The sequence below is a fragment of the Podarcis filfolensis genome (genome assembly GCF_964270895.1).
Source record: "Podarcis filfolensis genome assembly, chromosome: 15".
NCBI lineage: Eukaryota > Metazoa > Chordata > Lepidosauria > Squamata > Lacertidae > Podarcis > Podarcis filfolensis.
Genome location: NC_139618.1, coordinates 30230625 through 30246491, shown reverse-complemented (window position 1 = coordinate 30246491; position 15867 = coordinate 30230625).

The window sequence follows — 15867 nt, the reverse complement described above, 5'->3', positions numbered from 1 at the left end:
CATAATCCCATAGACTGCTCAGTGTGGTCATTTTATAACCACATAGAATATCTCTATGGAGACTTTTTACCCCAATGACTCTCCATCAGCCAAATCTTAGCGTGAACTCCCTGCTCCAGCCTGTCACCAGGAGTTCCTACATGACGTCTAATAAAATGCTCTGATTCAACTCAAGAAATGGTTGCAGTCCACAGAGGATCAAGCTAATTAGCTTTCCAAGTGTCCTTTTGCCCTCTGAGAGACAAAATGAAGATACACAGTCCCTTGTGAGTGAGAAGTTGTAAGGAACGAAGGAAACTGTGACCTAATTGGCATTGCTAGGACCTGGGGGATAACACATGAGTGGAATGTCAAAACGGAGAGTTTTAGTTTATTCTGGAAGGACAGGCAAAGGAAAGGCTGTATAGCACAACCTGCATATCTCAGTCGATGAAATGGAAATTCCTGCAGGTGTACAACAGGGATGGGGGACTTGTGGCCCCCCCAGATGTTTGATGGATAACTCCCATTATCCCATACCATTGGTCAAACTGCCTGAGGCTCAAGGGAGCTGGAGTTCCCCAAAAGAGAAAAGAATGAAGGGTCACAGGCTCCCTGTGCTTTATTTAAAACATAGGTCTGTTAAAGCAATTTAAAACACCAATATAAATTACAATACAGTGGTACCTTGGTTGTCAAATGGCTTGGTTCCTGAACAAATCGGCTCCCAAACGCCGCAAACCCGGAAGTGAGTGTTCCGGTTTGCGAATGGTTTTTGATGCGGCTTCTGCAGCTTAGGATTGAGTGCAGGAAGCTCCTGCAGCCAATGGGAAGCCACACCTTGGTTTTCAAACAGTTCTGGGACTCCCGGAACGGATTAAGTTTGACAATCAAGGTACCACAGTATAGGTAACAGGCCTAAGTTTCCTTAATTTGCTTTTGAAGAATAGGCTTCCTTAAGAGAAAGAAGTTTGAAAAATATGGGTTTTTCAGGTGCACTGAAAAACCTGTGGTGCTAAGCTATATGCACCTTGTGGGGAGGGAGTTCCACCTACTAGGGACCAGTACAGAAAAGGTCCCATATGTTTCTCTCTCAAGTTTGCCATCCCAAGTTTGCCAACACGTATCTGAGGCAGCTCTTAATACCTTGGCAAGCTTAAATGGCTGTAGGCGGTCCATAGAATAACACATCCAAAGCCCTTTGGAGCTTGGAAGATGAAATCTAACACTTTGAATTGGACCCAGAAATGCCCTGGCAACCAGTGAATTTGGGGTCATGTACTCCAAAAACCTTGACCCCAACAATGGCTTGAACTAGCCATGGTTCTCTGTGGCATTGGAGAGGGAATTTTATTCAACTTGTGACCTGATTTTCTGTAACTGGAGACTTTGAGGACTGAACCCATGACCTTATGAATGCAAAGAATTTGCTCTGCCTCTGCACTATGGCCTCTTTCTTTGGCAAAGTCTTATACTTCGATAAATTTCTCATAGCACCACAAACTGAAAACTAGTAGTTAGTTTGCAATCCCACGCACATTTACTAGCGAGCAAGTCCCACTGAACCCAGAGGGAATGGTTTGGAAATTCAGAGCACATATGCTTAGGAGCACTTACGCTTTTTCACTTGAACAATAAAATACCATTGTAACTTACCAATAAAGCTACACGCTTATGCATAAAATATACTAGACACATGAGATCATGATTTATACAGAAACCAAAGTTACTGTCTGCATTTGCTATGGGCAAAACTCAAGCATAGCCCAAGCATGTAAACAACATATTTGCCAATTTATACAAATTTCATTTTACTACCAAATGGAGTTGCATCAGGCTAGAGTGTGAACTTTAAACATTATCCCTGATTTCATGAATTGGATTTGCAGCTTCAGATGCTACAAACAAGCACCAACAGCTGCCAAGGGCAATCTCTGCCCCCTTTGGCTGGCAGGGCTTGCTTGTGATGTTTGAAAGGAGAGATTGTACCGGAACATTGTGGAACCTACACAATTTTTTGACAAAATTTCCTCTTTGGACATTGCAAACCAACTCCACAAGCCAATATCAAAGGAGAACGTGCAGGTGGCCAGTACGTCTTGTTTATAACACTTGAACCTTCCTGACCTGAATTCCAGGAAGAGCCAGGCACCTGTATGAAGGACCCATTGGTAATTGAAACTGCAAGGTTGCCCGACTTCCTGATTCAGAAGTGGGGAACTTCAGGTCCAGCTGCCAAATGCAGCTCTCCAGTTCTCTCTATCTGGCCCCCATAACTCTCCAGATTCCCCTCCTCATTGCCCCTGAATGCACATGTGCCTAAACCAGGAGCAGCCAATGTGGTGCCCTGCAGATGCTGTCAAACTCCAACTCCAACTGGAGCTAGAGCTGATAGGAGCTTGGAATCCAGAAACATTTAGAGGCCTTCCCCATCCCTGATCTCAAGAGTTCCCTTGCTTGGTCCTTTTTCTGGTATAAAGAATACCTACTTCCCCCTTGGGAACTCTGCACTGAGAACCATGATGTATGATACCAGTTTGCCAGGTTTATGTCTATTCAGATATGTGGTTCCAAGAAGTGCAGGAAAGATCTAAATATAACAGTGATGATGATTGGTGATACGCAACAGCTGCCACCCGTTTACTAAGTGCATCAAACTGGAAAGGGGGGAAAGTACCAATATTAAGGGAATGGCAGAACAAATTATTAGATTACGCATAATTGGCTCTATTGACAAATAAACTAAGGGGTAATACAAAACAATCATTTATTCAAAAATGGGATAGGTTCAAGAGATATTTACAAAAATGTAACAGTGATATAACATCTATGGCAGCGTTCGAATGACTCTTGTGTAAAGTAAATATTAAGAAATAAGGAAAAATGGTACGGCATGTTGTAAGAAAGTACTAGAAAATATATTAAGAGTAAGGTAGTAAATCTAAGTACATTCAATATTACAAATGTCAATTTAATTGGGAAATGACGGGAAGTCTACTTTATTTTATTTTATTTTCTCTTATTTTATCTTCGTTTAGTTAGAAAATAAGTGGAAAGAGTAATTTAATATTTAACTGTAAATTTATGTAAGGTTATTTTTTTTCTATGTGTGGATTTAAAATACTGTATGATATCTATGAATTTCAATAAAGGTTTTGTTTTTTTAAAAAAAAGAAAAAGAAAAAGATTGGTGACAGTACCATTGATCTAATATCAAGAAGAATCTGATTTGAGAAGCTGGTTTGCTAAGTTGAAGCTATTGCTTCTTCATGAGAGGAAGATATAACAAATATTGTATTAGGTTCCATGTGCTAATTGCGATTTTAAGAGCTGAAATGTATACATATATCCCCCCAAATATTCAAAGTTTTATGTTACTCCCAAGTTTCCCTCTCAGATTGTGCCTATGTAACTTTGAATTTGACAGATTACAAATGTGAGTATTTTAGTGCCTAACTACACATTATGTTACATACAACATTTGCCGCCACATCAGGGAATGTTTCCTTTAACTCTAGGCATGGGGACCACTGTTTCCATGGGCACCATTGCACATGGGGTGAAGGCCTTTAACCCTTCACTCTCCCACCATGTTCCTTAAAAAAAACCACCCCCACACTGCAATTAGAACTACAGTGGTGCCCCGCAAGACAAATGCCTCGCAAGACGGAAAACTCGCTAGACGAAAGGGTTTTCCATTTTTTGAGCTGCTTCGCAAGACGAATTTCCCTATGGGCTTGCTTTGCAAGACGAAAACATCTTGCAAGTTTGTTTCCTTTTTCTTAACACCGTTAATACAGTTGCGACTTGACTTCAAGGAGCAACTCATAGAACGCAGTGTACATAGTAGCCTTTTTTGAGGTTTTTAAAGACTTTGGTGATTTTTGAAGCTTTTCCAAAACTTCTTTTGCAGCCATTTGGTAAGTTAAGCTTTTAAAACTTTTTTTGGGGGGGTTGGATTTTGGGTTGGGGTGTTTGGAATTCAAGGACTTGGTGTTGGGGAGGGGTTTGCAAGAATCTGGAAGCTTGTGTGTTTTTTTCTGCATTTTTATGATTTTTTGTGACCATTGGGACACTCTGCTTTTTTTAAAAAAAAATTCTGGATTTGAATTTTTGTGTGCTGGGTGGCTGGGGGAACAGTTGGGGAGGGGTTTGCAAGAATCTGGAAGCTTGTGGTTTTTTTCTGCATTTTTATGATTTTCTGTGACCATTGGGCCACTCTGCTGTTTTTTTAAAAAATTTCTGGATTTGAATTTCTGTGTGCTGGGTGGCTGGGGGAACAGTTGGGGAGGGGTTTGCAAGAATCTGGAAGCTTGTGGTTTTTTTCTGCATTTTTATGATTTTCTGTGACCCTTGGGGCACTCTGCTGTTTTTTAAAAAAATTTCTGGGTTTGAATTTTGAAATGCTCTTTACAGTATGTGTGACTTTAAAGAGCACTTAATAAACTCTTGTTGTACCAAATTTGGCTTTGTTTGGACTTTTTTTGACCATAGGAACGCATTAATTGATTTTCAATGCATTCCTATGGGATTTCGTGCTTCGCAAGACGAAAAATTCGCTACGAAAAAATTCACGGAATGAATTAATTTCGTCTTGCGAGGCACCACTGTATGGGAAGAAAGCTTCCATTGGCACCAATGGAATCATGATGGGGGAGGGAAGTCAAACATCCCCTCCCCATGCCCTGTGATGCTGACAGAAACTACCCCCTGCTTTTAAAAAACACCTCTTGGCATCATTGCAAACTATGTTTTCAATGGAATATGTAGTTAGACCCTTAAACAGTTTGGCATGTATTGATTTTACAACAGGTGTGCATCGCATAAGCAGTCAACAGTCAAATGCTATGTACCATTGCATGCCATTTGAAAAACTTTATCACACTCTATACTATAGAGTGTCAACCATCCAATGCTAACACAATTGCACACCAGCTGGTAAATACTATCAAATTTGTTCATCACCAAAACATGTCTAATATTAGCTGTCAAATATGAAAAACGAACATTGGAAGATATGAAGTTCAAATACCAAATAAACTGCAGAGCTCCAAACACCCCCAAAATAACTGAAAAATATTCAAAATCAGTAGTGGACAATGATGAAGAAGCAATTCCCTTTTAACTCTATTTAACATGCTATTAAAATAAATGTTTGCAAGCAGTGGCGTAGCGTGGGGGGTGCAGGGGGGCCGGCCGCACCGGGCGCAACATCTGGGGGTTAGGGGGCGCAAATCCACGGGTTAGGGGGCGCAAATTACTTGCCTTGCCCCGGGTGCTGACAACCCACGCTATGCCACTGTTTGCAAGGATAAGAGCATGTTACAAAAGTAAGAAGCATTAGATATTCAATTGTCCCCCTGCAATTCGTTTCCATTAAAATGAAGTGGACCTCTGAATATTCATTGTATCATTGGGTACAGGTGTTCCTTGAATTACTCTAATTGGTAAGAAATGATACACTATTAGCAAGCTGCACATCCTCATAATCAGGGGTGCCAACTTGAATAGAATATTGTGGGGGCCCAGGTAAGCCCTGCTCCATGTTATCGATCACGTGCCGCAGTGCACACACAGCATTTGAATGGGAATGCCCATCAACTTTGCGGGGGCCTGGCCCCCTCGACTATTTTATTGTGGGGGCTGAAGCCCCCATGGCCCTTAGGAATTGGCTTCTATGCTCATAACTGCATTTCTTGAAATTTTGGTAGTCAAGGATAGAACTGCAGGTTGTCTTCCACCAGTTGAACAAGAATAAAATTGCAGAAACTACAAATGTTTGTATTTTAAAACACCAAGGAATCCCATTTCTCCTTGATTGGCATTTTAATTAGCTCCTGTCCTTTGACTGCCATTGTAATCAGATTGAGGAGAATTGGGAAGCTTGCAGACAGTTACACTTATCTTTAGATTACAACATCTTAAAAAAAATAAATCTTACAGACGTGAATACTTGATGGAAGCAATACAGTCAAATCACCACTTTCTGACTGGGACACAGGTTTAATCTTATCATGTTAACAAGGAATTACTGAGCCAAGGGTTTTTTGGGGGGAGGAGAATGAAACTCGCTTGTAAAACCTTTAGTCTCCCAGCCTCATCAGTAATGCAGCAAAGTCTCTGAAGCAACAAAGGCAGCCTTGAATTCACGATCTCTTGCAAAGGAACAAAACTCCTCAATGCTTTTAAAAGCTGATTCTCTGCCATCCTTCCATTTGTTTAAGAGAAAGTATGCTTCTTTCCAGGCTGCACAAAATGGTAACTCTGTATGAGGAGCAAAGTACTTTGGTCACACTGAGGCCCTGGGAGCCTCAAGTTTGGGAAGCTGTCAGGCCATTGCAGTGGCGTAGCGTGGGGGGTGCAGGGGGGCCGGCCGCACCGGGCGCAACATCTGGGGAGGGTGTGCTCGCACTCGCAGTGCTAAAATCAGTGCTAAAATCCACGGGTTAGTGGGCGCAAATTACTTGCCTTGCCCCGGGTGCTGACAACCCACGCTACGCCACTGGGCCATTGCTCTTTTCTAGCTCAGAATTGGAAATGTGGGGCCCTCCAGATGTTACTGGACTATAGCTCCCATAATTCCTGGCCACTGACCATGCTGACTGGGGTGATTGCAAAGCGTGTTCTCCTTCATGGAGAGCACGTGTTGTGGTGGGGGCCGCCAGGACACTCCAAAGTTGGGGGCGGGCTAATTGATCGTTGGCCACTGATGCGATTGGGCTTCCTTTGTTGTTGGGAAGAAGTTAATGTTGCCATTTGTTGATTGACAGCCAAAAATGCTAAAACTCTTTGCATGAGGCTAGGGCTTCCTCTTTTCGCCTGTGCATCAGATTGCCTGTCCCCCCTCCCTATATTTAGGGTTGTTCGCTTTGACCTTGCTATGCCTGTCATGGGGTCGTCTGCTCTTGGGGCAGGGCCCCAGTAGGAATTTTGTCCATCTGGCTGATTGGCTGGGGCCATTTGGTTTTTGCAAACTGTGTAGCAAATCGTCACAACTTGTAAGGTTGCGGTTAGGCATTGGTTTATGGTTTGGTTGGTTGAAGGGAATGGATCGGCTGTGCCTGCCCCTCTAATGCTGCTGCTGCAAGGGATTGCATTAAAGGAATCAGGGACTAACTATTGCTTTTCCACCCTGTCAAGGGGGCTCAGGCCATTGCAAGAGCTCCTGGTTGCATTTGGGGAGGGCTGAGGGCAGGTTCCCTGCTCCGTCGCTACCCCCAAGTGTATTCCCCTTTTCTGACTTTCACAGGTATGCGGAATGTCAGTCTGTCCCCCATGGGGGGGGGCAGATAGTCGCAACCAATGCCTAAGCAACCACTCACATTTTTGTATTTTAATAAAGTTGTGGCCAAAATTATGCCAAAAACCTTAAACAAAAATTTCTGTGTGATGTGTGGGTTATTGGGGTGGCCCTGGGGACCTCAACGCGCAACTGTCGTCCAATAACATCTGCAGGACACCACTGGGGTTGCAAGAAGGAATTGTTTTCCATTTGCGCTGTATTGTTGCATACAGCATTGTTTATGTTCTGCTGCAGTTTGCCTTCTGCCAAAAATGGCATGACTGCTGTGGTGAAATTTCACCATTTAAGTAATATATGTAATTAATTACATAGACTACATAAGTCATGTTGCCATTATCGTATCCCACCCCATTTGTTTCAATGGAAAGGAAACACAATGCAAATTGTGGTGTGTGTGTGTGTGGCATAATCTGTTGTGTATCATTTAAGGACTAAAACCAAACAGAACAGTGAAAAGCGATCGCTGGATTGATTTCTTTTCCAGACATGGGAAGAATAAGCAAACACTGGCAATTTTGGTTCCCATTGCTGTTTTTGATGGACTATTCCAACATCTCTAGGACTAGGACCACACTGGCAGTGTCTCTCCACTGGTTGGTTTTAGGGTAACTCAACCACTTCAACCTCACTGGGCACTGCCCTGCCAGAGGCTCCATAACAATGCTGTAGAACGTAGCAAGAGTGGCAGGGGGCACAATTTTTTTTAGTGTTGCACAGGACACCGCTGAAATTTGTGATCCCAAAGTCTCCCATTGCCATAGTTTCAGGCAGGGGCCTTTCCCAACTCTGCCTGGAAATTCCAGAATTGCAAAGTGGTTGCTCTCCTTCAAAGTCACTGTCTAGTGATTGGGTGAGGGCTATGGGAACGATCCAGAATTTTCAGCGCCCCTCAAACCAAACAAACAGATATAAATGTGAAATTTGGGGGAAAAATATATGCATGACTTTATGGCACAAAATTTGCATTGATTTGGAACATGACTATAACTTTCCCCCCTGTTGCACAGGACATGTAGCTCTGCCTATATTTTTCTTTTTAAATAAATATGCAGGAAGTGAAACACACCAACACCCCTGGGAAATGTTACATTGTCATGTAGCATTGCTCCCAGATCATGTCTGGGCTGGGAAATGTTGGCTGTCAGCCAACAGCTGCTGGGAAGAGCTCTCATTGTCACTGTGCTACTGCCAGTGGTTGTGCCACTGTCGCTGGGAAATGGGTGAAATGGACAGGATACAGTGTGAACTGTATCACCTCCTCCTGTTATGAGTAGGGATAGGCAATCTACCATCTTTTTTCATCTGTAAGACAATGCTTTTTGCTAAAAAAAAGGGGGAGCAAAAAATGGGTGTCACCTTATGCACGGATAGTGAATGCAGAGCGGGGACGTACAATTAATGGCAGCAGCAAGCAGGAGATTGACAGCGGCAATTGGGTGGGTGATTGGTGGCTGCGGCAAGGCCTGCCGGCAACTGGCTGCGGCAATTGGGCAGGTGATTGGCGGCTGTGATGAAGCAGGCAGGCAATTGGCGGCTGCAGCAAGTGGGCGGGCAGGTGGGCTGTTGGTGGCAGCGAGTGGGCAGACAACTGGCTGCTGTGGTGAGGTGTGTGATCAGTAGTGGCAGGCAAGCGGGTGAGCGATTGGCGGAAGTGGCCTCCCCCACCCCACCCAAAAAGCTAAACAACTTATTTTCTTAATTTGGGGTTTAAAAAAACAGGGGTCGTTTTATACATGGGGGCGTCTTATACATGGAAAAATACGTTAATCTATTTCCAGTCTGTGTATCTTTTGCATGTGTTCACCTATAAATCATTTCTGCCTTCTTTAGGCAATGATCTGTAATTCCTTAAATCAATAAACAATTCATTGTTGTTGTTGTTATTCCTTTTCTCTCAAAATGCACATTTCTAAAAATACTTATTCCCCAAATGCATGTTTTAAATGTATTCTGATATAGGTTTTGAGCAATTGGGTTTCTATGGATTGCCATTTGTTCCATTTTAGAGTTAAAGATCACGTTTCCCTGGGAAGGGAGCAGGGCAAGGGGAAACCACTCAGACCTATGCTTTCTAGGTACAGGACAAGAAGATATGAGGGAAAGCCCTAAGTATCAAGTGACATATTCAGGTATGTGTCGGTCTGACACAGTTATTATATATATAATTGTCCAGGAGCAACTTAGAGACCAACTAAGTTTGTTCTTGGTACAGTGGTACCTTGAGTTAAGTACTTAATTCATTCCGGAGGTCCGTACTTAACCTGAAACTGTTCTTAACCTGAAGCACCACTTTAGCTAATGGGGCCTCTTGCTGCTGCCGTGCCGCCGGAGCCCGATTTCTGTTCTCATCCTGAAGCAAAGTTCTTAACCTGAAGCACTATTTATGGGTTAGCGGAGTCTGTAACCTGAAGCGTATGTAACCTGAAGCGTATGTAACCTGAGGTACCACTGTATAAGCTTTCCTGTGCATGCACACGTCTTCAGATACATTTATCAAGTGACAGATGCATTGGATTTTCCACTATGTGAGCAGGACTCTCAAGTGGGTTTCCACTTGACACATGCCACTACCAACTTTGCCCTTTAAAACTTTGCTCTTTAGAAAGATAGAAAACTCTATGCTATGACTGCATTTGGTATTGTATGTCTTTACTTAGAGAAGTACTTCCTGTAAAACAAGTGCAGTACAGATATGCCCCAAGAAAGCCAAAAGAGATACAATGAGAGAAGAGAATGAGAGACAAATTAAACTGGGTTCAACGCTGCAAGTTGCAGTTAATGGTGGGATCCAGCTCTGAATAAGTGGAAGACTCCTGTTGTTGAACATATACTGACTGGATGAATTTTGAGGGGGGAAATTCCACATTACCTTGTGTCTGGGATTGGACTGAAGAGGAATGGTGGAGGTTGCCTCCCCCCCCTCCTGAACCTTTCCAAGAAGAGGAGGACAGTATAGATTTACAACAGTGGTTTGCAGAAGGTCATGACTCTGAGACAGAAGAAGGGCAGAGCTGGGAAATAATGGAAGGGGAGGAGGGGGAAGCAGCAGAGCCAAAACAGCTGGCTGACACCCCTTCTCCTAGAACCAGGAGGGCTGTGAAAGTGGGAGAGCAGAAAGCAAACAGACAAAGGGTCTTTTGCAACCACCATATAAGGGGTGGAGCTGCTGGTGACTGAGAGTAAAAGTGGGGAGGAGATTGCTCAGAGCAATGCTGTTACTGCAACGTAGAGGGACTTTTCAAAGACTCTCTCTGTGAATAGTGAATAAAGGACTTGGTAGGCACTCTTCTTCTATACAGTGGCACCTCGGGTTACTGACATTTCATGTTACAGACGCTTCAGGTTACAGACTCCGCTAATCCAGAAATAGTACCTCAGGTTAAGAACTTTGCTTCAGGATGAGAACAGAACTGTGCAGCAGCGGCATGGCAGCAGCGGGAGGCCCCATTAGCTAAAGTGGTGCTTCAAGTTAAGATCTGTTTCAGGTTAAGAACAGACCTCCGGAACGAATTAAGTTCTTAACCCGAGGTACCACTGTAATGATACAGTGGTACCTCAAGTTACAAACGCATCAGGTTACAAACGCATCAGGTTACAAACTCCGCTAACCTGGAATAGTTACCTTGAGTTGAGAACTTTGCCCCAGGATGAGAACAGAAATCATGTGCACAGTGGCAGCAAGAGGCCCCATTAGCAAAAGCACACCTCTAGTTAAGAACAGTTTCAGGTTAAGAATGGACCTCCGGAACGAATTAAGTTCGTAACTAGAGGTACCACTGTAATAATAATTTATTATTTATACCCCACCCATCTGACTGGGTCTCCCCAGCCACTCCTGTTATCTACTCCTTGGCTGCCCACCGTGGGAGGAATCAGATTCCCTAAAGCCTGACACCTTGAATGGAATAGTTACCACCACATCTGTTGCTCTCACTCTACTCCAGAAAACCCACCCACAACATTAGGCTAGCAAAACATTATCAGTCATTAGGGGTGAAACCGAGCAACCCAATTCCATCCTGCTTCAGTCTTGCTGCCACTCAATCATACTGCCATTCCAACTTGCTTTGTGCAGATTCTTTTAAATAACACACAAAACTTCTGCATTTAGATAGTATGCATTTTGTGGGCAGCTTTCAGAGTATCCCCGGTCTAACCTGAGAAGGTCTAGGGCCAACTTGGGCCAACTCAGATCCAGGTCCCAAACCAAACTGGAGACCTTGTGCAGGATTTAATTAGGGCATTAAACCATAATTGCCTCACACATTACTTGGAGTGGCATGGAGTAAACCCCAGAGGTGGCAAGAACAGCACCACTGAAGTTAACATATAAACCAGGCCAGAGGATGTGATATTCAAGGGCAAATTACCTTGAATTTCTGCAGTCATGTAGGCTTCTGCCTTCCTAGTTAAGCCAGGCAGACTTTTCATCCATCTACTCTGAGCAGGGGGACCTGTCTAGGACTTCAGAAATAGATCTTTTGCATTATCTTCTTTCTGATCCTTTTAATTGGACCTGTCAGGGATTGAACCTGGGATGCACTACATGCAACGGTTGCACTCTGCTGTTGAGCTATGGTCCTTTCACCTTCTTTAGAGGAGAGCACAGCTTGTCTTCCTCCGCCTTCCAAAACACAAATCACTATCCAGTGTGGAAGGTTAGGTGTCAACTCTTCACACCTCTCTTACCCTCCTACATTAAGAAGAATGCATACAATAAAACAGATCTCCCATGATCTGCTCCTTTTTCCTCCTGGGATATTTCCCCTTTCATAAGAGTTTGGTAATGAGCCAATGCGGGACTGTACAGTCTCAGGTAAGGCTTGGATGAACTGTTAAGAATAACATCAAACCACCACCATGAACATGAAAGCAAGCAGCTCGCTAGTTCCCAAGAGCCTGGATGAGACATACTGTTCCTTGGTTTTATTTTACAGATGTCTCTGCGCTCACCAGGCTGATCTCTAAAATGTTAAAGCACCACGAGAAATGATGTTCTGGCAAGATTTTGATATCTGGGTGTTTTTTCCCCTCCAGTCCCAAGTGGTTTGAAATAACTTTCTACATTTCTTCTTCTTTGGGTGTACTGCCAAATACTCCCAGTCCCCCATGGGGCTCACCAGACAGTTGTTCAGAGTTTTACTGGAAAGCATTTCAACTTCTATAGGTCAGCTATTGCACCAAGCAAGCAGACATTCAAGAGAAATTTATGACACTCCCTGGCCCCAGTTGGACTGGGCACACAACGGAAATAGGAATAAACTGGTTCTTCATCTTTAGAGACGTGCAGGTGAACCTGTTGTTCAGGTTGTGAACAAGTCATTTCATGAGTAGTGGAGCTCTTGAAACTCTTACTTGGTCAGTCTTAAGAACATAAGAAGAGCCTACTGGACTGGGCCAACGGACCATCAGGGCAGCATCCTGTTCACATATTGGCCAACTAGATGCCTATGACAAGCCTCAGGAAGTCTCTCCACTTATGATTTGTAGCAACTGGCATTAGGGCTGGCCCCATATAGCCAAGATGTCTCAAAAGCTAACCTTTCCCCCCTGAATCTGAATTGTTTGTGTGCCTAGTCTGACCATGCAGCCAAACTCCATCATCTTTGCACATACTCAAATGTTGTGCATATTGTGACTCCTTAGCTGCTGAAATAAATGAAAATGTCAGCTGTTTGCATAGGCTCAGCAATATTTCACATTAACCCTTTTGTTACTCTTGGCCAAAGAAACCAACCTGTTTAAAAGCTTGGATCTAGAACCAAGAAACAATCATTCATGATGGAAGATTCTGACACCTCTTGTTCAATGTTTCTTTCTCACTCATGGATAGACCTTCTTTCCCCCTCTTTGTGGCTCCATGTCAGTCTATCACTGTAAACAAAGTATGTGTGATAATGACCAACCAGAGAAGGATGAGACATGACATTGTGATGCACAGGGTGGATAAAGAATGTCCGATTATGCATGACACATTCTGGAGGTGCACTATGGTAACATTCATGGATAAAAATTCAAAAATGCTTTGAAAGGTCATCATGCAGGAGAACTGTCATCCAAGTTTATTAATATTAGGCCTGCGAACCAGCTGCCAGATTCTGAACCAGAGCCCTGAAATTTGGTACATGTAAACTCCAAGATACCTTGATAACCAAAAGCATCAGAACGGGGGACATTTATGTCATAAACAGACAATGAAAAATGTGATTGGGATTGGAAACTTCCTCCCCATTTGCCACCACCACAAGAAGCTCCCATAAAAATCTTTTTTAAAAAAATGATTAAAAAAATCAGTACAATAATACAAAAACAACATACAAACCAACATGTATACTACATAAACATGCTTATATAGATAACACACACACAAAAAAGAAAATGAAAGAACCACTGTGGTAAGAAATTACATTGTCCCACTTATGTTATCTCACCTCACTAAAAGGAAACATGAGAGACAGATGGCTAAGGTCCTCCCAAATTGGAATTAATATACGAGAGACAAAGGATGCGGGCTTCATGAAACTGGTCACTTTTTATTTCAACTTTGGGTAGTTTATATTGCTGGGTAAGTTTGACAGAGGGATGCAGGTGGCGCTGTGGGTTAAGCCACAGAGCCTAGGACTTTGCTTATCAAAGGTCGGCGGTTCAAATCCCCGCGACAGGGTGAGCTCCCGTTGCTCGGTCCCTGCTCCTGCAAACCTGGCAGTTCGAAAGCATGTCAAAGTGCAAGTAGATAAATAGGTACTGCTCCGGCGGGAAGGTAAATGGCGTTTCTGTGTGCTGCTCTGGTTCGTCATGCTGGCCACATGACCCGGAAGCCGTACGCCGGCTCCCTCGGCCAATAAAGCGAGATGAGCGCCACAACCCCAGAGTCGGCCACGACTGGACCTAATGGTCAGGGGTCCCTTTACCCTTCACCTTTAAGTTTGACAGATAAGGTTTCCAGCCATACCGGGTCATACCATCATTGAAGGGTAGGTTGTTATTCATGTTCCCAGGAAATGCAGTCTTCATTTGTGCAGTTGTGAAGACATGGATAGTTAGCAATTTACAGAGAATACCTTTATTTGCTCCTCACACAAATAAAGATGATGGAACCTGTCCCAAATCTAGTTCAACTTCAAAGTGTAAAATATCAGAAATAAGTCTTAGAACCTTATCCCAAAACTTACTATCCTACACTCCCACCAAAGGTGTATGTGTATACCTTGCATAACACAGCCCCTCCAGCAGAAGCTCACTTTTGAACTGAAAGGGTTGTCTAGAAAAGGTTTGACTCAGCCTGAATTAGAAGTGGAGCCATGTTGCTGTCAAGGGTTAAAGGTCATCCTGGAACTACTCCTTTAAAGCTTTGCAAGGGATCCTGCAGTGTACCACTGGCTACTTCAGATAGCACACTGTAGAAAATCACCCATTGGCTTATTTTTTTTAGCTAGTTTCCCTGACCTGCAGAGTAACCTGTTTATACTGGGAATGCAAGCCATGGTTCAATGTGGATTGAAAGTAGATTCAAGTAGATTCTTTGAATGACTCTGAATGCATTAAAGGGCATTAAAGGGCTGTAGCTTTGCATGCCGAATGGCCTAGGTTCAATCCCAAGCATCTCCAAATAGGGATGGGAGAGACTTGTCTGAAATCCTGGAGAGTTTCTACCTGCCAGTGAAGACAATACTGAGCTAGATGAACCCTTCATCTGATTCAGTATACGGCAGTTTCCTGTGAACCTTTGGACCTGGGGTCCTAGGTTAAGCTCTCTATATCTCCAACTTGTTTATTAAAAAAAGAAAAGAAAAACCCAAGCACATATCAAAACCTGGCTCATAGCATTCTGCTGTCCTTATTGGAATTCATTATGCATGGTGCTAGAGGATTATTGGCACCGAAGGGAATGAGCACGTAGTTGATACATTACTGTGGCTCCCTGTGGGATACAGCTGCTACCTTCAGCTCATCGGGGATGGTTTAAAAGCCAGCAAAGGACTATGTCGTAGTGTAACATAACTCCTGCAGCACGAGCCTGCAGGGTTGATTACCACCTCCTCCTTCCCCACAAGGTTGCTCGTCGATGCTGACTCAGCACTTTTGAACTTAATGATGATGTCCCTGGGGAAATCAGCACAGTGATTGATGGGGATCTTGGGTGGGAAAGGGAAGAAAGAGATGCCTGCCCCATTCATCGCCTCCCCTTCCCCCTCCCGCCTACTTCTTCACTGCATCACATTCCTGACTAAAGGTTGCGGCTAATGATTCAGACTCTGAATTCATTGGCCTGGTTGTACAGTGCCAAGGGAATCAATGAAAGTGTTCTGAGAGCCTTGGCTCAAGGCAACAGCAGGAAGGATAGCCAGAGGAAGGAACTGCATAGCCCTTCAAGATATATCAGGCAGAACTCTCTCTGGGCAAGACCTTTCTTAGGCAAAGCCAGGTGCTCAGGAAGAATCAGTCGCTCCCCTGTTCCTTGCCTGAAAACTCCTGGGCCTGCTGCTGTTGCTCTTAGGTGTGAGCCATACAGCAAGGGTAGTCAACATGCTGCCCTCCAGACAGTGCAGGCTAAAAACCCCTCAGCCACAGCCAGCTAGCTCAAT